The sequence below is a fragment of the Hyperolius riggenbachi genome, chromosome 3 (assembly GCF_040937935.1).
Source record: "Hyperolius riggenbachi isolate aHypRig1 chromosome 3, aHypRig1.pri, whole genome shotgun sequence".
Classification (NCBI taxonomy): domain Eukaryota; kingdom Metazoa; phylum Chordata; class Amphibia; order Anura; family Hyperoliidae; genus Hyperolius; species Hyperolius riggenbachi.
In genome coordinates this window covers 72183997-72208648 of record NC_090648.1, presented here as the reverse complement: position 1 = coordinate 72208648, position 24652 = coordinate 72183997, and the positions used below count along the sequence as shown (strand labels likewise).

Below are 24652 nucleotides of genomic sequence, written 5' to 3'. Positions count from 1 at the left end.
AACAGCTCTAGGCGGTGGAGTCCCCCTCTTTCTGGCCTGATCTTTCTGGGGGTGGTCTTCTTGGAGCGGAGTGCGCTGTAAACCGGCGCGAAACGAGCGGGCGGCAGAGAAGGCCGGCGTGCGCTCCACCTTGGAGCGCAGGAAGCCTCCGTGTATTCAACTTCCGGGTCGCATCTACTTCCGGGACGCGGAGGAGGTCTATGTAAGACGGCAAGGCTGTCAGCCAGCGCAGTCTGAGGTGGACGCGCTAGGAGACGGGCTGCTCGTTGGAAGTTCCCTCAAACTCACTCCACAACCCTGCTTGACGCAGATAGAGGTATGTGCGGGGACAGACACTGCTTGTAAGGCAGAATGTTTATGATACAACCTAAGGTGGGAAATCTTTTGTTGCAGGGCAGGGGTATTTACTGTCTATTGAAGACCAGGAACCTTACCCAGATTTGACTACACCTGCTTAAAGGTACAACCCACCTCTTATACGTTTTATTATCCACCTATTGGTCACGCTCCTCATGGCTTCCCTATTGTCTTTTAGCATTGCTGAAGGAGAATGGAGGATGCTGCTGCCGCCCGCGAAACAGATCAGGCTTATGAAGATAGGTAGGCACGGTATTCTCATATCAATTCCTTTGAAATTGTTATTTTAGGCTATCTTAGTAGCAACTAACAGAAATATTTATTTCTGTTTTTTCTACTTCTACGCAGCCCGATTGAGCAAGTAGAAGATTCTACAGCGCCTAGGAAGGATTCATCCGCACGATCCAGCAAATCAGGGAAATCGCAGTCTCACAAGAGGTCTACATCGGACTCCCGTCCGCAGAGGACCAAACCCTGCTGGGCATGTGGACTGATCTGTATGCCAGGGAAACTAGTATGCGCGGACTGTTTCTACTCTATTCCGATGGAGGAGGATCCTGTTCAGGACTTACCCGCACTAGTTCGTGATATTGTTCAGCAATCACTGGCAGAACACTCTGGGCCTCATGGTACTTTTCAGGACTCCAGAGGAGCGGAGAGTTCTTCCGCTTATGAGGGGCAGGATGAGACGGAAAATCTTACCGTGGGGTTTGATTTCTCTTTAGTGGACCCCTTTGTCAGATCGGTTAGAGAAGCCATACAGTGGGAGGAGCAGGAGGAGCCCCCTACAAAGATTAAACGGTATTATCCGCACCTTAAAAAGAAACCAGTAACCTTCCCAGTAATGGAAGAGGTCACGGAGTTAATCCAGGAGGAATGGGCAAAGATTGATAGGAAGATGTCCATGTCCAATAAATTATCTAAACTTTACCCTATGGAAGGGGAAATTATCACTCAATTGGATACCCCGCCAACGGTAGACGCTTCTGTCATGCGCCTCGCAAAACATGTGACTTTACCATTAGAGGACGCGGTGTCCTTTCGTGAACCTTTGGAACGTAAGGTAGATTTTGACCTCAGGAGGATACATGCGGCAGTCGGAGGTGCATGTAAACCGGCCATAGCCCTCACCTCGGTTTCTCGCGCAATTAGAGCATGGGCTGATAACCTGGACGGGGCGATTCAATCCAATGTGGATCGCAAGACCTTATCGAGTTCTCTGGAAGAATTCAGGGTGGCGGCTGACTTCGTTAGTGAAGCGGCTTTTGATATTATCAGAGGAAACACTAGAGGCATAATTCATTCGGTTACGGCAAAGAGGGCGTTGTGGCTAAGACCTTGGTCAGCCGACGGGAATTCAAAGACCTCCTGGTGTAAGATACCTTATGACGGCAAGAACCTTTTTGGCCCCCGAATGGATACAGCCATATCCCGGGTAACTGGCGGCAAATCGGGCCTTCTCCCCCAGGACAGGAGACAGAGGAGATTCAGACCTAACGATAGGAAATCATTTCAGAGCAGGCCAAGAGACTTCCGCCCTACAAGGAGCAACCAGTCCTTTCGGAAGAACTGGCAGGGAACGCAGTCCACACTGGCGAAATTCAATAAACAACGTAATGCTAACCCCAGTGCGTCAACTAGCAAATCATTCTGAGATCAGGTCCGCCTCTCTGGAGCCGGTAGGAGGACGACTCCAGAGCTTTGTACACCTATGGGCGGAAAAGATAAAGGACAGCTGGGTGACCAATACGTTGGCACAGGGTCATGCATGGGCATTCAAAGAGCATCCTCCGCATACACTTTTCAAGGCTACGGCAATTCCAAGGTCACCTCAAAAGGCGCAAGTACTCAGGGATTATATAGAGGATTTGCTTCTAAAGAGGGCGATTATACAAGTACCATCAGCAGAAAGATTCCAAGGGATCTACTCCCCTCTATTTTTCGTAGCGAAGAAGTCGGGTCAGTTAAGACCCGTCCTAGACCTACGCAAACTGAACAATCTTATACTGCAGGACAAGTTCCGAATGGAGTCGTTGCAGACTATTATTCCAACAATACAGTTAGGGGACTGGCTCCTGTCGGTGGACTTGGCCGACGCCTACTTGCACATTCCAATTCGGAAATCATTTCAAAGGTATCTCAGGTTCGCTGTTGGGACTGCTCACTACCAGTTCCGGGTATTGCCATTCGGCATCTGCACTGCCCCCAGAACTTTCACGAAAATCTTAGTAACATTCATAGCAATGCTGCGTCAGCAGGGACTCCATATTCACCATTATCTAGACGATATACTGCTAGTAGCATCGTCAGAGGGAGAGCTGTATCGACACAGGTCAATTTTGCTACAGACACTCAACCAGTTTGGCTGGCTAGTAAACTGGGACAAAAGTCAATTAGATCCAACCCAGTCAATTATCTTCTTGGGGGCGAAGCTGGACACTCGGGAGAATGCGGTATCATTACCAGAACAGAAGGTGGCAAGGATAATATCGATGGTGACGGAGGTCAAGGAGGTAACATACCTATCAGCAAGACAGTGTCTGGCAGTACTGGGAACCCTGACATCGGTAATTCCCATGGTAAAATGGGCACGTTGGAACATGAGGCACCTGCAGAAAACGTTCCTCGATCAATGGACTGGAGTCGATTATCATCAGCGGATACTAATCTCGCCACACACCAAACAAAAATTGACATGGTGGCTGTGCACACGGAATCTCATGTATCACCATCAACTGATCATGGAACCACCAATCATAATAACCTCGGATGCCAGCCTTTGGGGCTGGGGTGCCCATACGGAATGCCACTACGCACAGAGCAGATGGGAACAGAATGTAGCACAGGTCCCAGCCAATATCCTGGAAATGAGAGCTGCGTTCGAAGCCCTCAAGTACTTTACAAGCAGAATCAGAGGCAGGAGAGTGTTGCTGAAGATGGACAACACCACCGCCGTAGCATACATCCAGAATCAGGGTGGCACTCGCAGCCGAACACTTCTCAGGGAGTTAGAACCAATAATGGAATGGGCTCAACAAAACCTGCTACACCTACAGGCGGTGCACATACCGGGAGTGAGGAATCAGGTGGCAGACTCACTAAGTCGCTCCTGGATAGACAACAAGGAGTGGAGTCTCAAGGAGGAGGTGTTCCAGAGCATCTGCGAAGCATGGGGAGTTCCCCAAGCCGACTTAATGGCCACCCCTTGGAACACCAAGTGCCAGACTTTTTTCTCGAGGTGCAGATACCCGCAAGCGGCGGGTTGGGACGCTCTCTCACTCCCTTGGAACTTTCACATGGCTTACATCTTCCCGCCAATCCCATTGATACACAGGGTTTTGAGGAAGGTGCAGCAGGAACAGGCAATAGTAATCATGATAGCCCCCTACTGGCCCCGCAGACCATGGTTCCCGTTGCTGCAGAGACTATCTACCACGACACCGATCACTCTGCCTTGTGTAAAAGACCTCTTAGCACAGAACCGATTAGTTCATCCTCACCCGCAGATATTGAATTTGACGGCATGGAGGCTGAGAGGGGGAGATTACGGGAACTAGGCTGCTCAACTGAGGTTATAGACACTTTACTAAAGTCCAGGAAACCAACCACCAACAGTACATATCATAGGACTTGGAAGCGTTTCCTGCTGTTTCTTGAGGAAAGGGCGTTGAATATTTCCACCATTACAGTCAATAATATTCTAGACTTTCTGCAGAAGGGATTAAGTTTAGGACTGGCCAACAGTACTATTAAAACGCAAATATCAGCAATATCAGCGCTCACGCATCACAGGTGGGCCGTGGAACCTCTGGTAGTCCAGTTCATGCAGGCCGTTGTGAAGATTAGACCACCGAGGAGGAACTGGTACCCTCAGTGGGATTTACCCCTAGTACTGAAGGGACTGGCCGGAGCACCTTTTGAGCCCCTGCAAGAGTGTTCCATATTCAACCTCACTCTCAAGGTAGTCTTCCTAACGGCTATTTCCTCGGCAAGGAGGGTGTCGGAATTGCAGGCACTTAGCTGTGACCCACCAAATACACAGTTCTTCCCGGACCGAGTAACCCTTAGGCCAGTGAACGAGTTCATTCCGAAGGTGGCCACACAGTTCCACTTCAACCAGGAATGGAATCTACCATCCTTTTCGGACATCAGTCTTGAAGCTCCTAACGCTCTGGATATTCCATTACTTCTAAAGAGCTATATAGAACGCACAAGAGAGTTCCACCTAACTAGAAGGTTGTTTGTGATCCCTAATGGCTATAAGAGGGGTCACCCGGCGACGACCAGGACCATAGCCACATGGTTGGTCAGGGCTATTAAGATGGCTTACAGTATCAGAGGGGTTACACCACCTCAGGAGGTCACAGCCCATTCTACTCGGTCAATCGCTTCCTCTTGGGCTGCATTGGTGAAAGTTTCTCCAGAAATTATCTGCAGGGCTGCAAACTGGACGTCGGAGAACACGTTCATGTCCCATTATAGAGTACACCCAGGGGAGCTATCAACGGTAGAGTTCGGTAGGGGAGTCTTATCTGCCATTAAAGATACTAGACTCTGTTAACTGTACTGCAAATTTCAAGCATATATTTGAAAGTAATGTACAATTTACGTTCTGTTACTTATAATACGAATTAAACTTTTGTGTTTGATGCATAACTTGCCCTCCCTTTTATTTTATCTATAGAGATCCCCGTAGTAAGGCTGCCATGGAAATGGAAAGGAAAACGGAAAATTGTATACTCACCTTCGGTAATTTTCCTTTCCTTTCGAGGTCCATGGCAGCCTACGGAGATCCCACCCTAGTTAATTCAGTCAGTAAGGGACTAGCAAAAAAGCACCTGAGAGGGGGAAGGGCTACAAATTTATACAGACAGGTCCTGTAGGGGTTAAGGGGCGGGATTAACCCCGTAGTAAGGCTGCCATGGACCTCGAAAGGAAAGGAAAATTACCGAAGGTGAGTATACAATTTTCCGTTTTTCTAATGCCACATTCCTAAGAGAGAGAACAGTTGTTTCTCAGAGGTCTGGCCTGAAAAATTTGGAGGTCACAAGCTCCATTTATTTGCGCTAGATACGATCCCGTGGCCTCTCGCTAGCTCTTTCTGCAAGCGTTGTTGGGGTGCTCAGAAACAGAGCACCGCTGACATTTAGGTTTCGCCGGCCTATAGCTTCTTCTGGCTGGTGTACCATTGTTTTAAAAGTGTCAACAATCAGCCAAGGTGAAGAACCTGATGGTTGAAGGAAACAACAGCGCATTCTGCTGTTTCCCGGCTATCTAGGTGCTATAGACTGCTCATGACTTGCACTAGACCTTAACTTGCGCTCAGCCTGGAAATACTATAGCTAAACTTTGAGCTGCTGTTGATTGCACTTTTTCAGAGCCTGGATAGCTCAGTCGGTAGAGCATCAGACTTTTAATCTGAGGGTCCAGGGTTCAAGTCCCTGTTCAGGCGATGCTCTCTGCCTTTTGTTATGCTTCGTGTCCTCTCCCTATCTTCCTCAACTGCAGCCTCTTGCGTGCTCCGCTTGCACCAGGCCAAAACACCGATGTCGTCCGCTTTCCATGCCTTCGCTGATTGGTGGCTACCTTTCTAATGCCACCTTCCAAATCAAGTACAGTTTTATTCTTTCAGAGATCTGACCTAGAAAATGTAGAGGTCGCAGGCTATAGCCAGCTCAGGGCATGTACTAGACCTTCCGTCCATCCTGCTTGGAATAACTGACTTTTGAGCTGCTGGTGAAGCTCACCTTCCAGGGCCTGGATAGCTCAGTCGGTAGAGCATCAGACTTTTAATCTGAGGGTCCAGGGTTCAAGTCCCTGTTCAGGCGATGCATTTCCTTTACCCCATGCTCATTGGCCATCACTTCCGCTACCTGAGATCCCTCTGCAACTGCTGCCTCTTGCGTGCTTTGCTTGCAGTAAGCCATAACCGAAACATCAGCCGCTTTCTGTGCATCCCCCGAACTCTCACAGCCTCCCTGCGTCTTGAATCTATTTCTCTTCAACTTTTTCTGCTGTGATATTAAACATGGATTATTCCATGCATAAAAGAGGCATCAAACCGTCAACATTATGCTGGGAATACACCATAAGTTTTTTCAGCAGATAGATGGTTCCATAGATAATTTCCAACATGTCCGATCTTATTATCGATCCTTTTTCTCATCGATTTCTCATAGAAATGAATGGAAATTGATCAGAAAAGATAAGAATCGGAAAGTCGATCGGAAATAAGATCGGATAGTAATCGACTTAAAAATGTCGTCGTGTATTCCCAGCATTAGAGTAATTCGCCGGATCCCTTCTCCAGCCTGCTCATCTACCCTCAAAGCAGCAATGGAAGGAGCTTCATGCTTACCATGAGCATCAGAAAATTAACAGCTCACGTACCATCTCTCTCCTCCAGTAACCTGCAACCACCAAGACTTTCGCCAACTCCCAAGCACCTCTAGCCAGCGCAGCTTACCAGTACTTCCAGGCACAATAATCACAGGCCCAATTATCAGCACACATGGCAGTGACGTAGACTCATTACTCCATTTTTCAAATTGTATTTTTCATGTATTTTACAAGTGCGGGACTGGCCCACTTGGCAGCCTGCTCCACAAAACACTATGCTGGCATCCCTGGCAGGCTTTGTTTTGCCCTCTTTGCCGCCCTTTCAAATGCTAAGATTCTTTAGCCGCTTATTAACAATGCTTGTTTAGTGGCTATCTAATTAGCATATGGCATCCCATGATCCTCAGCGGAACACTGTAAACTGCATTTGTCTCTCCTTAAGGTGATTCCTTTATCCAAGAAAGAGGGGATATTTGCTGGCATTAGCTTGGCTAACTTTGCGCAGTGGCAGTATCATAGCCAATGAGGTTCAACGGAGGCGTGATTATTGCTAATTGAAAACTTTTCCCAATACCCCGCCATGATGACTTGAAATATAGTCAGCATCGGCAATTTTTGACAGTCTCTTCGGAGACTGACTAAGGTGTTTACCAACAGAGAAAGGATTATCTTCAAGGTGCATGATGACTGAGCAGTGCTCGTGTGGTAGTACCGTGGCTGGCACAATAACAACATTTCGTAGCACCTCTTATCTCCAAATCAGTCTTGGCCACAAAATGCTCACTTGTCAGCGTTCTTTCATGAGAGTGAGGTCCAGTGTCTTACTCTCTGGCAAATTTATAAACACCAGCAGGATGACTAAAATGACAAAAGTCCACTTTTCATCTGCAGGTTGCTACTTTTCTAATGCCACATTCCTAAGAGAGAGAACAGTGTTGTTTCTCAGAGGTCTGGCCTGAAAAATTTGGAGGTCACAAGCTCCATTTATTTGCGCTAGATACGATCCCGTGGCCTCTCGCTAGCTCTTTCTGCAAGCGTTGTTGGGGTGCTCAGAAACAGAGCACCGCTGACATTTAGGTTTCGCCGGCCTATAGCTTCTTCTGGCTGGTGTACCATTGTTTTAAAAGTGTCAACAATCAGCCAAGGTGAAGAACCTGATGGTTGAAGGAAACAACAGCGCATTCTGCTGTTTCCCGGCTATCTCGGTGCTATAGACTGCTCATGACTTGCACTAGACCTTAACTTGCGCCCAGCCTGGAAATACTGTAGCTAAACTTTGAGCTGCTGGTGATCGCACCTTTTCAGAGCCTGGATAGCTCAGTCGGTAGAGCATCAGACTTTTAATCAGTTGGTCCAGGATTCAAGTCCCTGTTCAGGCGATGCTCTCTGCCTTTCGTTATGCTTCGTGTCCTCTCCCTATCTTCCTCAACTGCAGCCTCTTGCGTGCTCCGCTTGCACCAGGCCAAAACACCGATGTCGTCCGCTTTCCATGCCTTCGCTGATTGGTGGCTACCTTTCTAATGCCACCTTCCAAATCAAGTACAGTTTTATTCTTTCAGAGATCTGACCTAGAAAATGTAGAGGTCGCAGGCTATAGCCAGCTCAGGGCATGTACTAGACCTTCCGTCCATCCTGCTTGGAATAACTGACTTTTGAGCTGCTGGTGAAGCTCACCTTCCAGGGCCTGGATAGCTCAGTCGGTAGAGCATCAGACTTTTAATCTGAGGGTCCAGGGTTCAAGTCCCTGTTCAGGCGATGCATTTCCTTTACCCCATGCTCATTGGCCATCACTTCCGCTACCTGAGTTCCCTCTGCAACTGCTGCCTCTTGCGTGCTTTGCTTGCAGTAAGCCATAACCGAAACATCAGCCGCTTTCTGTGCATCCCCCGAACTCTCACAGCCTCCCTGCGTCTTGAATCGATTTCTCTTCAACTTTTTCTGCTGTGATATTAAACATGGATTATTCCATGCATAAAAGAGGCATCAAACCGTCAACATTATGCTGGGAATACACCATAAGTTTTTTCAGCAGATAGATGGTTCCATAGATAATTTCCAACATGTCCGATCTTATTATCGATCCTTTTTCTCATCGATTTCTCATAGAAATGAATGGAAATTGATCAGAAAAGATAAGAATCGGAAAGTCGATCGGAAATAAGATCGGATAGTAATCGACTGAAAAATGTCGTCGTGTATTCCCAGCATTAGAGTAATTCGCCGGATCCCTTCTCCAGCCTGCACATCTACCCTCAAAGCAGCAATGGAAGGAGCTTCATGCTTACCATGAGCATCAGAAAATTAACAGCTCACCTACCATCTCTCTCCTCCAGTAACCTGCAACCACCAAGACTTTGGCCAACTCCCAAGCACCTCTAGCCAGCGCAGCTTACCAGTACTTCCAGGCACAATAATCACAGGCCCAATTATCAGCACACATGGCAGTGACGTAGACTCATTACTCCATTTTTCAAATTGTATTTTTCATGTATTTTACAAGTGCGGGACTGGCCCACTTGGCAGCCTGCTCCACAAAACACTATGCTGGCATCCCTGGCAGGCTTTGTTTTGCCCTCTTTGCCGCCTTTTCAAATGCTAAGACTCTTTAGCCGCTTATTAACAATGCTTGTTTAGTGGCTGTCTAATTAGCATATGGCATCCCATGATCCTCAGCGGAACACTGTAAACTGCGTTTGTCTCTCCTTAAGGTGATTCCTTTATCCAAGAAAGAGGGGATATTTGCTGGCATTAGCTTGGCTAACTTTGCGCAGTGGCAGTATCATAGCCAATGAGGTTCAACGGAGGCGTGATTATTGCTAATTGAAAACTTTTCCCAATACCCCGCCATGATGACTTGAAATATAGTCAGCATCGGCAATTTTTGACAGTCTCTTCAGAGACTGACTAAGGTGTTTACCAACAGAGAAAGGATTATCTTCAAGGTGCATGATGACTGAGCAGTGCTCGTGTGGTAGTACCGTGGCTGGCACAATAACAACATTTCGTAGCACCTCTTATCTCCAAATCAGTCTTGGCCACAAAATGCTCACTTGTCAGCGTTCTTTCATGAGAGTGAGGTCCAGTGTCTTACTCTCTGGCAAATTTATAAACACCAGCAGGATGACTAAAATGACAAAAGTCCACTTTTCATCTGCAGGTTGCTACTTTTCTAATGCCACATTCCTAAGAGAGAGAACAGTGTTGTTTCTCAGAGGTCTGGCCTGAAAGATTTGGAGGTCACAAGCTCCATTTATTTGCGCTAGATACGATCCCGTGGCCTCTCGCTAGCTCTTTCTGCAAGCGTTGTTGGGGTGCTCAGAAACAGAGCACCGCTGACATTTAGGTTTCGCCGGCCTATAGCTTCTTCTGGCTGGTGTACCATTGTTTTAAAAGTGTCAACAATCAGCCAAGGTGAAGAACCTGATGGTTGAAGGAAACAACAGCGCATTCTGCTGTTTCCCGGCTATCTCGGTGCTATAGACTGCTCATGACTTGCACTAGACCTTAACTTGCGCCCAGCCTGGAAATACTGTAGCTAAACTTTGAGCTGCTGGTAATCGCACCTTTTCAGAGCCTGGATAGCTCAGTCGGTAGAGCATCAGACTTTTAATCAGTTGGTCCAGGATTCAAGTCCCTGTTCAGGCGATGCTCTCTGCCTTTCGTTATGCTTCGTGTCCTCTCCCTATCTTCCTCAACTGCAGCCTCTTGCGTGCTCCGCTTGCACCAGGCCAAAACACCGATGTCGTCCGCTTTCCATGCCTTCGCTGATTGGTGGCTACCTTTCTAATGCCACCTCCTAAATCAAGTACAGTTTTATTCTTTCAGAGATCTGACCTAGAAAATGTAGAGGTCGCAGGCTATAGCCAGCTCAGGGCATGTACTAGACCTTCCGTCCATCCTGCTTGGAATAACTGACTTTTGAGCTGCTGGTGAAGCTCACCTTCCAGGGCCTGGATAGCTCAGTCGGTAGAGCATCAGACTTTTAATCTGAGGGTCCAGGGTTCAAGTCCCTGTTCAGGCGATGCATTTCCTTTACCCCATGCTCATTGGCCATCACTTCCGCTACCTGAGTTCCCTCTGCAACTGCTGCCTCTTGCGTGCTTTGCTTGCAGTAAGCCATAACCGAAACATCAGCCGCTTTCTGTGCATCCCCCGAACTCTCACAGCCTCCCTGCGTCTTGAATCTATTTCTCTTCAACTTTTTCTGCTGTGATATTAAACATGGATTATTCCATGCATAAAAGAGGCATCAAACCGTCAACATTATGCTGGGAATACACCATAAGTTTTTTCAGCAGATAGATGGTTCCATAGATAATTTCCAACATGTCCGATCTTATTATCGATCCTTTTTCTCATCGATTTCTCATAGAAATGAATGGAAATTGATCAGAAAAGATAAGAATCGGAAAGTCGATCGGAAATAAGATCGGATAGTAATCGACTGAAAAATGTCGTCGTGTATTCCCAGCATTAGAGTAATTCGCCGGATCCCTTCTCCAGCCTGCACATCTACCCTCAAAGCAGCAATGGAAGGAGCTTCATGCTTACCATGAGCATCAGAAAATTAACAGCTCACCTACCATCTCTCTCCTCCAGTAACCTGCAACCACCAAGACTTTGGCCAACTCCCAAGCACCTCTAGCCAGCGCAGCTTACCAGTACTTCCAGGCACAATAATCACAGGCCCAATTATCAGCACACATGGCAGTGACGTAGACTCATTACTCCATTTTTCAAATTGTATTTTTCATGTATTTTACAAGTGCGGGACTGGCCCACTTGGCAGCCTGCTCCACAAAACACTATGCTGGCATCCCTGGCAGGCTTTGTTTTGCCCTCTTTGCCGCCTTTTCAAATGCTAAGACTCTTTAGCCGCTTATTAACAATGCTTGTTTAGTGGCTGTCTAATTAGCATATGGCATCCCATGATCCTCAGCGGAACACTGTAAACTGCGTTTGTCTCTCCTTAAGGTGATTCCTTTATCCAAGAAAGAGGGGATATTTGCTGGCATTAGCTTGGCTAACTTTGCGCAGTGGCAGTATCATAGCCAATGAGGTTCAACCGAGGCGTGATTATTGCTAATTGAAAACTTTTCCCAATACCCCGCCATGATGACTTGAAATATAGTCAGCATCGGCAATTTTTGACAGTCTCTTCGGAGACTGACTAAGGTGTTTACCAACAGAGAAAGGATTATCTTCAAGGTGCATGATAACTGAGCAGTGCTCGTGTGGTAGTACCGTGGCTGGCACAATAACAACATTTCGTAGCACCTCTTATCTCCAAATCAGTCTTGGCCACAAAATGCTCACTTGTCAGCGTTCTTTCATGAGGGTGAGGTCCAGTGTCTTACTCTCTGGCAAATTTATAAACACCAGCAGGATGACTAAAATGACAAAAGTCCACTTTTCATCTGCAGGTTGCTACTTTTCTAATGCCACATTCCTAAGAGAGAGAACAGTGTTGTTTCTCAGAGGTCTGGCCTGAAAAATTTGGAGGTCACAAGCTCCATTTATTTGCGCTAGATACGATCCCGTGGCCTCTGACTAGCTCTTTCTGCAAGCGTTGTTGGGGTGCTCAGAAACAGAGCACCGCTGACATTTAGGTTTCGCCGGCCTATAGCTTCTTCTGGCTGGTGTACCATTGTTTTAAAAGTGTCAACAATCAGCCAAGGTGAAGAACCTGATGGTTGAAGGAAACAACAGCGCATTCTGCTGTTTCCCGGCTATCTAGGTGCTATAGACTGCTCATGACTTGCACTAGACCTTAACTTGCGCTCAGCCTGGAAATACTATAGCTAAACTTTGAGCTGCTGTTGATCGCACTTTTTCAGAGCCTGGATAGCTCAGTTGGTAGAGCATCAGACTTTTAATCTGAGCGTCCAGGGTTCAAGTCCCTGCTCAGGCGATGCTCTCTGCCTTTCGTTATGCTTCGTGTCCTCTCCCTATCTTCCTCAACTGCAGCCTCTTGCGTGCTCCGCTTGCACCAGGCCAAAACACCGATGTCGTCCGCTTTCCATGCCTTTGCTGATTGGTGGCTACCTTTCTAATGCCACCTTCCAAATCAAGTACAGTTTTATTCTTTCAGAGATCTGACCTAGAAAATGTAGAGGTCGCAGGCTATAGCCAGCTCAGGGCATGTACTAGACCTTCCGTCCATCCTGCTTGGAATAACTGACTTTTGAGCTGCTGGTGAAGCTCACCTTCCAGGGCCTGGATAGCTTAGTCGGTAGAGCATCAGACTTTTAATCTGAGGGTCCAGGGTTCAAGTCCCTGTTCAGGCGATGCCTTTCCTTTACCCCATGCTCATTGGCTATCACTTCCGCTACCTGAGTTCCCTCTGCAACTGCTGCCTCTTGCGTGCTTTGCTTGCAGTAAGCCATAACCGAAACATCAGCCGCTTTCTGTGCATCCCCCGAACTCTCACAGCCTCCCTGCGTCTTGAATCTATTTCTCTTCAACTTTTTCTGCTGTGATATTAAACATGGATTATTCCATGCATAAAAGAGGCATCAAACCGTCAACATTATGCTGGGAATACACCATAAGTTTTTTCAGCAGATAGATGGTTCCATAGATAATTTCCAACATGTCCGATCTTATTATCGATCCTTTTTCTCATCGATTTCTCATAGAAATGAATGGAAATTGATCAGAAAAGATAAGAATCGGAAAGTCGATCGGAAATAAGATCGGATAGTAATCGACTGAAAAATGTCGTCGTGTATTCCCAGCATTAGAGTAATTCGCCGGATCCCTTCTCCAGCCTGCTCATCTACCCTCAAAGCAGCAATGGAAGGAGCTTCATGCTTACCATGAGCATCAGAAAATTAACAGCTCACGTACCATCTCTCTCCTCCAGTAACCTGCAACCACCAAGACTTTGGCCAACTCCCAAGCACCTCTAGCCAGCGCAGCTTACCAGTACTTCCAGGCACAATAATCACAGGCCCAATTATCAGCACACATGGCAGTGACGTAGACTCATTACTCCATTTTTCAAATTGTATTTTTCATGTATTTTACAAGTGCGGGACTGGCCCACTTGGCAGCCTGCTCCACAAAACACTATGCTGGCATCCCTGGCAGGCTTTGTTTTGCCCTCTTTGCCGCCTTTTCAAATGCTAAGACTCTTTAGCCGCTTATTAACAATGCTTGTTTAGTGGCTATCTAATTAGCATATGGCATCCCATGATCCTCAGCGGAACACTGTAAACTGCGTTTGTCTCTCCTTAAGGTGATTCCTTTATCCAAGAAAGAGGGGATATTTGCTGGCATTAGCTTGGCTAACTTTGCGCAGTGGCAGTATCATAGCCAATGAGGTTCAACTGAGGCGTGATTATTGCTAATTGAAAACTTTTCCCAATACCCCGCCATGATGACTTGAAATATAGTCAGCATCGGCAATTTTTGACAGTCTCTTCGGAGACTGACTAAGGTGTTTACCAACAGAGAAAGGATTATCTTCAAGGTGCATGATGACTGAGCAGTGCTCGTGTGGTAGTACCGTGGCTGGCACAATAACAACATTTCGTAGCACCTCTTATCTCCAAATCAGTCTTGGCCACAAAATGCTCACTTGTCAGCGTTCTTTCATGAGGGTGAGGTCCAGTGTCTTACTCTCTGGCAAATTTATAAACACCAGCAGGATGACTAAAATGACAAAAGTCCACTTTTCATCTGCAGGTTGCTACTTTTCTAATGCCACATTCCTAAGAGAGAGAACAGTGTTGTTTCTCAGAGGTCTGGCCTGAAAAATTTGGAGGTCACAAGCTCCATTTATTTGCGCTAGATACGATCCCGTGGCCTCTCGCTAGCTCTTTCTGCAAGCGTTGTTGGGGTGCTCAGAAACAGAGCACCGCTGACATTTAGGTTTCGCCGGCCTATAGCTTCTTCTGGCTGGTGTACCATTGTTTTAAAAGTGTCAACAATCAGCCAAGGTGAAGAACCTGATGGTTGAAGGAAACAACAGCGCATTCTGCTGTTTCCCGGCTATCTCGGTGCTATAGACTGCTCATGACTTGCACTAGACCTTAACTTGCGCCCAGCCTGGAAATACTGTAGCTAAACTTTGAGCTGCTGGTGATCGCACCTTTTCAGAGCCTGGATAGCTCAGTCGGTAGAGCATCAGATTTTTAATCTGAGGGTCCAGGGTTCAAGTCCCTGTTCAGGCGATGCTCTCTGCCTTTCATTATGCTTCGTGTCCTCTCCCTATCTTCCTCAACTGCAGCCTCTTGCGTGCTCCGCTTGCACCAGGCCAAAACACCGATGTCGTCCGCTTTCCATGCCTTCGCTGATTGGTGGCTACCTTTCTAATGCCACCTTCCAAATCAAGTACAGTTTTATTCTTTCAGAGATCTGACCTAGAAAATGTAGAGGTCGCAGGCTATAGCCAGCTCAGGGCATGTACTAGACCTTCCGTCCATCCTGCTTGGAATAACTGACTTTTAAACTGCTGCTGGTGAAGCTCACCTTCCAGGGCCTGGATAGCTCAGTCGGTAGAGCATCAGACTTTTAATCTGAGGGTCCAGGGTTCAAGTCCCTGTTCAGGCGATGCATTTCCTTTACCCCATGCTCATTGGCCATCACTTCCGCTACCTGAGTTCCCTCTGCAACTGCTGCCTCTTGCGTGCTTTGCTTGCAGTAAGCCATAACCGAAACATCAGCCGCTTTCTGTGAATCCCCCGAACTCTCACAGCCTCCCTGCGTCTTGAATCTATTTCTCTTCAACTTTTTCTGCTGTGATATTAAACATGGATTATTCCATGCATAAAAGAGGCATCAAACCGTCAACATTATGCTGGGAATACACCATAAGTTTTTTCAGCAGATAGATGGTTCCATAGATAATTTCCAACATGTCCGATCTTATTATCGATCCTTTTTCTCATCGATTTCTCATAGAAATGAATGGAAATTGATCAGAAAAGATAAGAATCGGAAAGTCGATCGGAAATAAGATCGGATAGTAATCGACTGAAAAATGTCGTCGTGTATTCCCAGCATTAGAGTAATTCGCCGGATCCCTTCTCCAGCCTGCACATCTACCCTCAAAGCAGCAATGGAAGGAGCTTCATGCTTACCATGAGCATCAGAAAATTAACAGCTCACGTACCATCTCTCTCCTCCAGTAACCTGCAACCACCAAGACTTTGGCCAACTCCCAAGCACCTCTAGCCAGCGCAGCTTACCAGTACTTCCAGGCACAATAATCACAGGCCCAATTATCAGCACACATGGCAGTGACGTAGACTCATTACTCCATTTTTCAAATTGTATTTTTCATGTATCTTACAAGTGCGGGACTGGCCCACTTGGCAGCCTGCTCCACAAAACACTATGCTGGCATCCCTGGCAGGCTTTGTTTTGCCCTCTTTGCCGCCTTTTCAAATGCTAAGACTCTTTAGCCGCTTATTAACAATGCTTGTTTAGTGGCTGTCTAATTAGCATATGGCATCCCATGATCCTCAGCGGAACACTGTAAACTGCGTTTGTCTCTCCTTAAGGTGATTCCTTTATCCAAGAAAGAGGGGATATTTGCTGGCATTAGCTTGGCTAACTTTGCGCAGTGGCAGTATCATAGCCAATGAGGTTCAACCGAGGCGTGATTATTGCTAATTGAAAACTTTTCCCAATACCCCGCCATGATGACTTGAAATATAGTCAGCGTCGGCAATTTTTGACAGTCTCTTTGGAGACTGACTAAGGTGTTTACCAACAGAGAAAGGATTATCTTCAAGGTGCATGATGACTGAGCAGTGCTCGTGTGGTAGTACCGTGGCTGGCACAATAACAACATTTTGTAGCACCTCTTATCTCCAAATCAGTCTTGGCCACAAAATGCTCACTTGTCAGCGTTCTTTCATGAGGGTGAGGTCCAGTGTCTTACTCTCTGGCAAATTTATAAACACCAGCAGGATGACTAAAATGACAAAAGTCCACTTTTCATCTGCAGGTTGCTACTTTTCTAATGCCACATTCCTAAGAGAGAGAACAGTGTTGTTTCTCAGAGGTCTGGCCTGAAAAATTTGGAGGTCACAAGCTCCATTTATTTGCGCTAGATACGATCCCGTGGCCTCTCGCTAGCTCTTTCTGCAAGCGTTGTTGGGGTGCTCAGAAACAGAGCACCGCTGACATTTAGGTTTCGCCGGCCTATAGCTTCTTCTGGCTGGTGTACCATTGTTTTAAAAGTGTCAACAATCAGCCAAGGTGAAGAACCTGATGGTTGAAGGAAACAACAGCGCATTCTGCTGTTTCCCGGCTATCTAGGTGCTATAGACTGCTCATGACTTGCACTAGACCTTAACTTGCGCTCAGCCTGGAAATACTATAGCTAAACTTTGAGCTGCTGTTGATCGCATTTTTTCAGAGCCTGGATAGCTCAGTTGGTAGAGCATCAGACTTTTAATCTGAGGGTCCAGGGTTCAAGTCCCTGTTCAGGCGATGCTCTCTGCCTTTCGTTATGCTTCGTGTCCTCTCCCTATCTTCCTCAACTGCAGCCTCTTGCGTGCTCCGCTTGCACCAGGCCAAAACACCGATGTCGTCCGCTTTCCATGCCTTCGCTGATTGGTGGCTACCTTTCTAATGCCACCTTCCAAATCAAGTACAGTTTTATTCTTTCAGAGATCTGACCTAGAAAATGTAGAGGTCGCAGGCTATAGCCAGCTCAGGGCATGTACTAGACCTTCCGTCCATCCTGCTTGGAATAACTGACTTTTGAGCTGCTGGTGAAGCTCACCTTCCAGGGCCTGGATAGCTCAGTCGGTAGAGCATCAGACTTTTAATCTGAGGGTCCAGGGTTTAAGTCCCTGTTCAGGCGATGCCTTTCCTTTACCCCATGCTCATTGGCCATCACTTCCGCTACCTGAGTTCCCTCTGCAACTGCTGCCTCTTGCGTGCTTTGCTTGCAGTAAGCCATAACCGAAACATCAGCCGCTTTCTGTGCATCCCCCGAACTCTCACAGCCTCCCTGCGTCTTGAATCTATTTCTCTTCAACTTTTTCTGCTGTGATATTAAACATGGATTATTCCATGCATAAAAGAGGCATCAAACCGTCAACATTATGCTGGGAATACACCATAAGTTTCTTCAGCAGATAGATGGTTCCATAGATAATTTCCAACATGTCCGATCTTATTATCGATCCTTTTTCTCATCGATTTCTCATAGAAATGAATGGAAATTGATCAGAAAAGATAAGAATCGGAAAGTCGATCGGAAATAAGATCGGATAGTAATCGACTGAAAAATGTCGTCGTGTATTCCCAGCATTAGAGTAATTCGCCGGATCCCTTCTCCAGCCTGCACATCTACCCTCAAAGCAGCAATGGAAGGAGCTTCATGCTTACCATGAGCATCAGAAAATTAACAGCTCACGTACCATCTCTCTCCTCCAGTAACCTGCAACCACCAAGACTTTGGCCAACTCCCAAGCACCTCTAGCCAGCGCAGCTTACTTACTCCATTTTTCAAATTGTATTTTTCATGTATTTTACAAGTGCGGGACTGGCCCACTTGGCAGCCTGCTCCACAAAACACTATGCTGGCATCCCTGGCAGGCTTTGTTTTGCCCTCTTTGCCGCCTTTTCAAATGCTAAGACTCTTTAGCCGCTTATTAACAATGCTTGTTTAGTGGCTGTCTAATTAGCATATGGCATCCCATGATCCTCAGCGGAACACTGTAAACTGCGTTTGTCTCTCCTTAAAGAGGATCTGTAACATAAAAAGATCCCCTGGGGGGTACTCACCTCGGGTGGGGGAAGCCTCCGGATCCTAATGAGGCTTCCCACGCCGTCCTCCATCCGTCAGGGGTCTCGCTGCAGCCCTCCGTGGAGTCCGGGCAGCGGTGACGTCATTATTTACCTTCCTGGCTCCAGCGCAGGCGCTCTGACGGCTGTCGGCTCCGAACTACACGGAAATACCCGATCGCCGTCGGGTCTGCTCTACTGCGCAGGCGCAAGTTTCCGGCGCCTGCGCAGTAGAGCGGACCCGACTGAGATCGGGTATTTCCGTGTAGTTCGGAACGGAAAGCCTCCACAGCGCCCCCCGCTGGAGCCAGCAAAGGTAAATATTAAACTAACAGTCGGCACAGTCGCCGGCTGTTCGGAGGGCTGCGGAGAGACCCCCGTGGGACAGAGGACGGCGTGGGAAGCCTCATTAGGATCCGGAGGCTTCCCCCACCCGAGGTGAGTACCCCCCAGGGGATCTTTTTAATGTTACAGAGTCTCTTTAAGGTGATTCCTTTATCCAAGAAAGAGGGGATATTTGCTGGCATTAGCTTGGCTAACTTTGCGCAGTGGCAGTATCATAGCCAATGAGGTTCAACCGAGGCGTGATTATTGCTAATTGAAAACTTTTCCCAATACCCCGCCATGATGACTTGAAATATAGTCAGCATCGGCAATTTTTGACAGTCTCTTCGGAGACTGACTAAGGTGTTTACCAACAGAGAAAGGATTATCTTCAAGGTGCATGATGACTGAGCAGTGCTCGTGTGGTAGTACCGTGGCTGGCACACTAACAACATTTCGTAGCACCTCTTATCTCCAAATCAGTCTTGGCCACAAAATGCTCACTTGTCAGCGTTCTTTCATGAGGGTGAGGTCCAGTGTCTTACTCTCTGGCAAATTTATAAACACCAGCAGGATGACTAAAATGACAAAAGTCCACTTTTCATCTGCAGGTTGCTACTTTTCTAATGCCACATTCCTAAGAGAGAGAACAGTGTTGTTTCTCAGAGGTCTGGCCTGAAAAATTTGGAGGTCACAAGCTCCATTTATTTGCGCTAGATACGATCCCGTGGCCTCTCGCTAGCTCTTTCTGCAAGCGTTGTTGGGGTGCTCAGAAACAGAGCACCGCTGACATTTAGGTTTCGCCGGCCTATAGCTTCTTCTGGCTGGTGTACCATTGTTTTAAAAGTGTCAACAATCAGCCAAGGTGAAGAACCTGATGGTTGAAGGAAACAACAGCGCATTCTGCTGTTTCCCGGCTATCTCGGTGCTATAGACTGCTCATGACTTGCACTAGACCTTAACTTGCGCTCAGCCTGGAAATACTGTAGCTAAACTTTGAGCTGCTGGTGATCGCACCTTTTCAGAGCCTGGATAGCTCAGTCGGTAGAGCATCAGACTTTTAATCTGAGGGTCCAGGGTTCAAGTCCCTGTTCAGGTGATGCTCTCTGCCTTTCGTTATTCTTCGTGTCCTCTCCCTATCTTCCTCAACTGCAGCCTCTTGCGTGCTCCGCTTGCACCAGGCCAAAACACCGACGTCGGCCAGTGGTGCTCAGCAGAGCTCGAATATTCGAGCTCTTTTTCAGCTATCCGAGCTCGGTATTCGAGCTCCGAATAGCTGTAGCTATTCGAATGGGCTATCCGAGTACACTCGAATAGCCCATTCACTATTCGAGCTATTTGAGCAAACGGCGCTATTCGAGCTCGGTACCGAGCTCGAATAGCGTCATAGCCCAGATTGATGTCCTTAGAGCCAATCAGAGGGCTCCCAGGCCCTCTGACGGCAGCCAATCACAGAGGGGGACCCTGGCCAGCCCCTACCCTATAAATAGCGGCCGCCATGTTCCGTTTCTCCATGCTTGCCTGAGACTTGTACAGAGAGAGAGTTGCTCCTTTGTGCTTTGGCTTAGCAAGTGCTCTATTGTGATCATTTACCTAGCGTTTTTGCTCACCTACACCTGCCATATACACCTATATTGTTGTTAGTTAGATAGACATTGTATTTTAGTTAGTAGCTTGTGTGTTACATTAGAGACAGGCAGCTGCTGCAAGCTTACAGGTTTAGGCCTCAGGGGGGCCTTGCCTCTGTGGGCAGCTGTCCTCTGTTTATTTCTCTCATCTATACCAGTATTTCTGCTGTCCTTTACTAATAGTATTGTAGTTATACTGTACTAGGAGTAGGACACTCACTGACTGTCACTGTTTATAGGCTACTAGCTAGCTCCTGCGTGTGTGCACTCACTCACTGTCTGTGTGTACACACACTCTATTTCCTTCTGATTACTGATAGATTATTGTTAGTTAGTTGTACTTACTGTTACTACTTACTCTTACTGTACTAGGAGTCTAGGACACTCAGTCAGACAGTCACTGTGTTCATAGGCTACTAGCTCCTGCGTGCGGTCACTCACTGTCTGAGTGTACACACACCACCCACACTCCATTTCCTTCTGATCGCTGATTGATTATTGTAATTAGTTAGTTCTACTTACTGTTACTACTTACTCTTACTGTACTAGGAGTCTAGGACACTCAGTCACTGTGTTCATAGGCTACTAGCTCCTGCGTGCGGTCACTCACTGTCTGAGTGTACACACACCACCCACACTCCATTTCCTTCTGATCGCTGATTGATTATTGTAATTAGTTAGTTCTACTTACTGTTACTACTTACTCTTACTGTACTAGGAGTCTAGGACACTCAGTCACTGTGTTCATAGGCTACTAGCTCCTGCGTGCGGTCACTCACTGTCTGAGTGTACACACACCACCCACACTCCATTACCTTCTGATCGCTGATTGATTATTAGTTAGTTCTACTTACTGTTACTACTTACTCTTACTGTACTAGGAGTCTAGGACACTCAGTCACTGTGTTCATAGGCTACTAGCTCCTGCGTGCGGTCACTCACTGTCTGAGTGTACACACACCACCCACACTCCATTTCCTTCTGATCGCTGATTGATTATTGTAATTAGTTAGTTCTACTTACTGTTACTACTTACTCTTACTGTACTAGGAGTCTAGGACACTCAGTCACTGTGTTCATAGGCTACTAGCTCCTGCGTGCGGTCACTCACTGTCTGAGTGTACACACACCACCCACACTCCATTTCCTTCTGATCGCTGATTGATTATTGTAATTAGTTAGTTCTACTTACTGTTACTACTTACTCTTACTGTACTAGGAGTCTAGGACACTCACTCACTGTGTTCATAGGCTACTAGCTCCTGCGTGCGGTCACTCACTGTCTGAGTGTACACACACTAAATTTACTTGTGATTACTACTGATTATTGTAACTGCTAGTTGTACTTCCTGACTGTTACTACTTACTTACTGTACTAGGGGACACTCACTCAGTCACCTCACCAACCAACCCACTCCATTAAAGTACCCCACTTTTCACCCGCCCTTTTACAAAACTTTTGTCTATACGCCCAAAACATTGAAGATGTCTGGAAGTGGCAGCCAGCGCGGTTTGGGCAAGGGGAAGGGCAGCAAGGGAATCAGGAGGAGAGGGAGCAGCATTGTGGCAAGCCGCGGCCGCGGGCGCGCCACCATGCACAGTTCCGCAGCAGCAGCAGCAGCGTCAGTGGCTAACATTCCTCCCATAGCCACTGGCCGTGGACGCCTTGGGCGCCGCCCAGCAGGAGCATCTGCAACTCACGCTGCAGAGACACAGCAGCAGCAGCGTGTAGCACCTGCTCCCATTTTCCTCCAGCCGGGTCGGAAACGTCCCATTGAGGAAAAGGATGCAGACACTGTGGTGCAACTCATGACGGAGGATGAGCAGCCCGCCATCAGCTCTGCATCCGAGGCCTCCACCCTCACCACCACCACCACCCCTGTTCGCAGCAGCCGCCCAGCAGGGTCTGGGGAGGAGGCCAGTTCACCGTCACTCGCCGACCTGTCATTCAGCAGTCTTTTGACCCCAGGCATCATGAGTAAATTGTCTGCTGTTGTTGGCGATCTTGAGGAGGAGATGCTGATGGGCACTTTGGGGGATGAGGGATTGGACAGCAAGACTGTGGCGACAGTCAAGCAGCCCATCCATGCATCAGGAGAGGAGTTTGGGGGGTCCTCATCCCAGCAGGACATGTTTCAGGAGGGGGAGGATGATGATGACCCGGTGACAGACAGAGACTGGGTGCCACCACCTCCAGGGGATGTCGTCCTCAGCAGCTCTGAGGAGGAGGAGGAGGAGGATGCGCTTGTGGGCCTTGCAAGGAGGCGCATCATTGCAAACATTGGCAGCGTCCCACAGCCTGCTGGTGTCTCAGGCTCAGCAGCAGCAGCAGCAGCATCAGCCAGTACCACCCCCAGCCGCACCCAAGCCCCCCCCCCAACCACCACAGGGAGACAGGCAGCAGCGCTTCCATGCCGTAGGGGGAAGTTTCTGTCACCAATCTGGCGGTTTTTCACCATGCCCACTGTGTACAGCAAGTACGCCACTTGCAACCACTGTCAGCGGAAGTTGAGCAGAGGTGCAGACCCCTTAAAGTTCAGCACCAGCTCGCTCATCAACCACCTTGCGGCTAAACATTTCCACCAGCATGAGGAGTTCCAGAGGCTGAAGGCATCTGCTGCTGGCAGTGGCACCACACCCATCACTGCACAGCCTTCAGCAGCAGCAGCAGCAACAGCAGCCACCCGCCCTCCTGCTCCTCCAGCAGCACCAGCAGGAGTGCGGAAACGCACTGCTCCTCCCCCCTCTGCAACTCCTGCCGCCGACACTGAGGCCTGTTCTGGCAGCCAGTCCTCAGTGGCCTCCTCTGCTGTGTCTGCTGATTCCCGTGTCAGCAAAAGGCCACGCCAGAGCCTTTTGAGCGAGTCCTTCCAGGGGGTGGTTAGGGCTCTGCCTCCCAGCAGCCGTCGCGTGCGGCAGCTGAACGGCTTGCTGGCACGGGCCATGTGCTCCCAACTCCTGCCGTACACGCTCGTGCAGGAGGGGAGCGACATTCGTGCGCTGCTTGCTTGCGCAGCCCCAGACTGGCAGCTCCCCAGCAGACACTTCTTTGCCCGCAAGGCCATTCCTGCACTGCACCGCTTTGTGATGGCCAATGTGGAGCGAGGGCTGGAGCACGCGGTTGGTGAAAGGGTCCACGTCACCATGGACTCCTGGAGCAGCCGCTTCGGGACAGGCCGCTACCTGTCCTTCACTGTCCACTGGGTCAGCTTGGTGGAAGGGGGTGAGGATGGGAGAGCAGCAGCGGGCACAGCAGCAGCAGCAACACAGTGGGTGGTGCCACCCCGCAGGCTCAGGGGAACTGCAGCAGGTTCCTCCGATCCTCTGCCATCCTCCGGCACACCTGGCCAAACCCCCCGCCTCAGCAGCAGCGTGAAGGCCCGCCACTGCCAAGCGCTGCTGCACTTGGTCAGCCTTGGGAAGACCAAGCTGACGGCAACCCATGTGTTGGCCAAACTCCAGGAGCAGGAGAGGATTTGGCTGACCCCCAGAGGCCTCAGAGTCGGAGAGGTGGTGGCCGACAATGGGGCCAATCTGGTTGCCGCAATAGACAGGGGAAACCTGACCCACATCCCCTGTCTTGCCCACGTGCTGAACCTGGTGGTGCAGAAGTTCCTGCGCACCTACCAGGGGATGGGCGAACTGCTGGAAACGGCAAGGAATGTTGTGCGTCACTTCCGGCGCTCGGCTGCAGCCTGTGCGAGCCTGGAAGACGTGCAAAAGGAGCTGGATCTGCCACGCCATCGGCTGATCCTTGACGTTCCGACTCGCTGGAACTCCACCCTGGCGATGTTGGAGCGTCTGGTTGAACAGAGGCGCGCTGTCAAACAGTACCTTGCCCTGGCCACTGTTTCCGCAGCTCTGAGAAGGGACAAGACCAGCAACTTCCCGTCCATCGTCCCCGATGATGACTGGAGGCACATGCAGCAGGTGTGCTTAGTGCTGGCTCCCTTCCTGCAGGCCACAAACATGGTGAGCAGGGACCATGCTATGGTCTGCGAGTGGGTGCCCCTGGTTTCTCTGCTGAACAGGGCCCTCGATGCTTTGCTGGAACAGGGAGCGGCAGCCTTGGACCAGCAGGAGCGGCAACCAGCTGCGCAGTCCACCTCTGAGGGGGAGGAGGAGGAGGACTTGGTGGAGGTCCCTGACCTGGCTGCTGATGAGGGGGATCAGCACAGCGCAGCTGAGTTGGTGCGGGGGTGGAGAGAGGATGAGGCGGCAGAGGAGGAGGATGAGGACAGCACTGACGTCGA

General features: G+C 48.6%; 19 non-coding genes across 19 annotated transcripts; all 19 read left to right on the top strand.

Moving 5' to 3' along the window:
* The first annotated feature begins 5736 nt into the window (after positions 1-5736).
* Positions 5737-5809, top strand: TRNAK-UUU (transfer RNA lysine (anticodon UUU)). The gene has a single exon. It is a non-coding gene; the product is annotated as a tRNA-Lys (tRNA).
* A 303-nt stretch (positions 5810-6112) lies between these two features.
* On the top strand, positions 6113-6185 carry TRNAK-UUU (transfer RNA lysine (anticodon UUU)). Its single transcript has one exon. It is a non-coding gene; the product is annotated as a tRNA-Lys (tRNA).
* Positions 6186-7189: 1004 nt separating this feature from the next.
* LOC137564765 (U4 spliceosomal RNA) lies at positions 7190-7330 on the top strand. Its single transcript, XR_011030839.1, has one exon. It is a non-coding gene; the product is annotated as a U4 spliceosomal RNA (small nuclear RNA).
* Positions 7331-8002: 672 nt separating this feature from the next.
* Positions 8003-8075, top strand: TRNAK-UUU (transfer RNA lysine (anticodon UUU)). Its single transcript has one exon. It is a non-coding gene; the product is annotated as a tRNA-Lys (tRNA).
* Positions 8076-8378: 303 nt separating this feature from the next.
* Positions 8379-8451, top strand: TRNAK-UUU (transfer RNA lysine (anticodon UUU)). Its single transcript has one exon. It is a non-coding gene; the product is annotated as a tRNA-Lys (tRNA).
* A 1004-nt stretch (positions 8452-9455) lies between these two features.
* On the top strand, positions 9456-9596 carry LOC137564751 (U4 spliceosomal RNA). The gene has a single exon (XR_011030826.1). It is a non-coding gene; the product is annotated as a U4 spliceosomal RNA (small nuclear RNA).
* Positions 9597-10268: 672 nt separating this feature from the next.
* TRNAK-UUU (transfer RNA lysine (anticodon UUU)) lies at positions 10269-10341 on the top strand. Its single transcript has one exon. It is a non-coding gene; the product is annotated as a tRNA-Lys (tRNA).
* A 303-nt stretch (positions 10342-10644) lies between these two features.
* Positions 10645-10717, top strand: TRNAK-UUU (transfer RNA lysine (anticodon UUU)). Its single transcript has one exon. It is a non-coding gene; the product is annotated as a tRNA-Lys (tRNA).
* Positions 10718-11721: 1004 nt separating this feature from the next.
* On the top strand, positions 11722-11862 carry LOC137564597 (U4 spliceosomal RNA). The gene has a single exon (XR_011030693.1). It is a non-coding gene; the product is annotated as a U4 spliceosomal RNA (small nuclear RNA).
* A 672-nt stretch (positions 11863-12534) lies between these two features.
* Positions 12535-12607, top strand: TRNAK-UUU (transfer RNA lysine (anticodon UUU)). Its single transcript has one exon. It is a non-coding gene; the product is annotated as a tRNA-Lys (tRNA).
* Positions 12608-12910: 303 nt separating this feature from the next.
* On the top strand, positions 12911-12983 carry TRNAK-UUU (transfer RNA lysine (anticodon UUU)). The gene has a single exon. It is a non-coding gene; the product is annotated as a tRNA-Lys (tRNA).
* Positions 12984-13987: 1004 nt separating this feature from the next.
* Positions 13988-14128, top strand: LOC137564704 (U4 spliceosomal RNA). The gene has a single exon (XR_011030786.1). It is a non-coding gene; the product is annotated as a U4 spliceosomal RNA (small nuclear RNA).
* Positions 14129-14800: 672 nt separating this feature from the next.
* On the top strand, positions 14801-14873 carry TRNAK-UUU (transfer RNA lysine (anticodon UUU)). Its single transcript has one exon. It is a non-coding gene; the product is annotated as a tRNA-Lys (tRNA).
* Positions 14874-15179: 306 nt separating this feature from the next.
* On the top strand, positions 15180-15252 carry TRNAK-UUU (transfer RNA lysine (anticodon UUU)). Its single transcript has one exon. It is a non-coding gene; the product is annotated as a tRNA-Lys (tRNA).
* Positions 15253-16256: 1004 nt separating this feature from the next.
* LOC137564664 (U4 spliceosomal RNA) lies at positions 16257-16397 on the top strand. Its single transcript, XR_011030751.1, has one exon. It is a non-coding gene; the product is annotated as a U4 spliceosomal RNA (small nuclear RNA).
* Positions 16398-17069: 672 nt separating this feature from the next.
* TRNAK-UUU (transfer RNA lysine (anticodon UUU)) lies at positions 17070-17142 on the top strand. Its single transcript has one exon. It is a non-coding gene; the product is annotated as a tRNA-Lys (tRNA).
* A 303-nt stretch (positions 17143-17445) lies between these two features.
* Positions 17446-17518, top strand: TRNAK-UUU (transfer RNA lysine (anticodon UUU)). The gene has a single exon. It is a non-coding gene; the product is annotated as a tRNA-Lys (tRNA).
* Positions 17519-18984: 1466 nt separating this feature from the next.
* LOC137564596 (U4 spliceosomal RNA) lies at positions 18985-19125 on the top strand. Its single transcript, XR_011030692.1, has one exon. It is a non-coding gene; the product is annotated as a U4 spliceosomal RNA (small nuclear RNA).
* A 672-nt stretch (positions 19126-19797) lies between these two features.
* TRNAK-UUU (transfer RNA lysine (anticodon UUU)) lies at positions 19798-19870 on the top strand. The gene has a single exon. It is a non-coding gene; the product is annotated as a tRNA-Lys (tRNA).
* The last annotated feature ends 4782 nt before the right edge of the window (positions 19871-24652 follow it).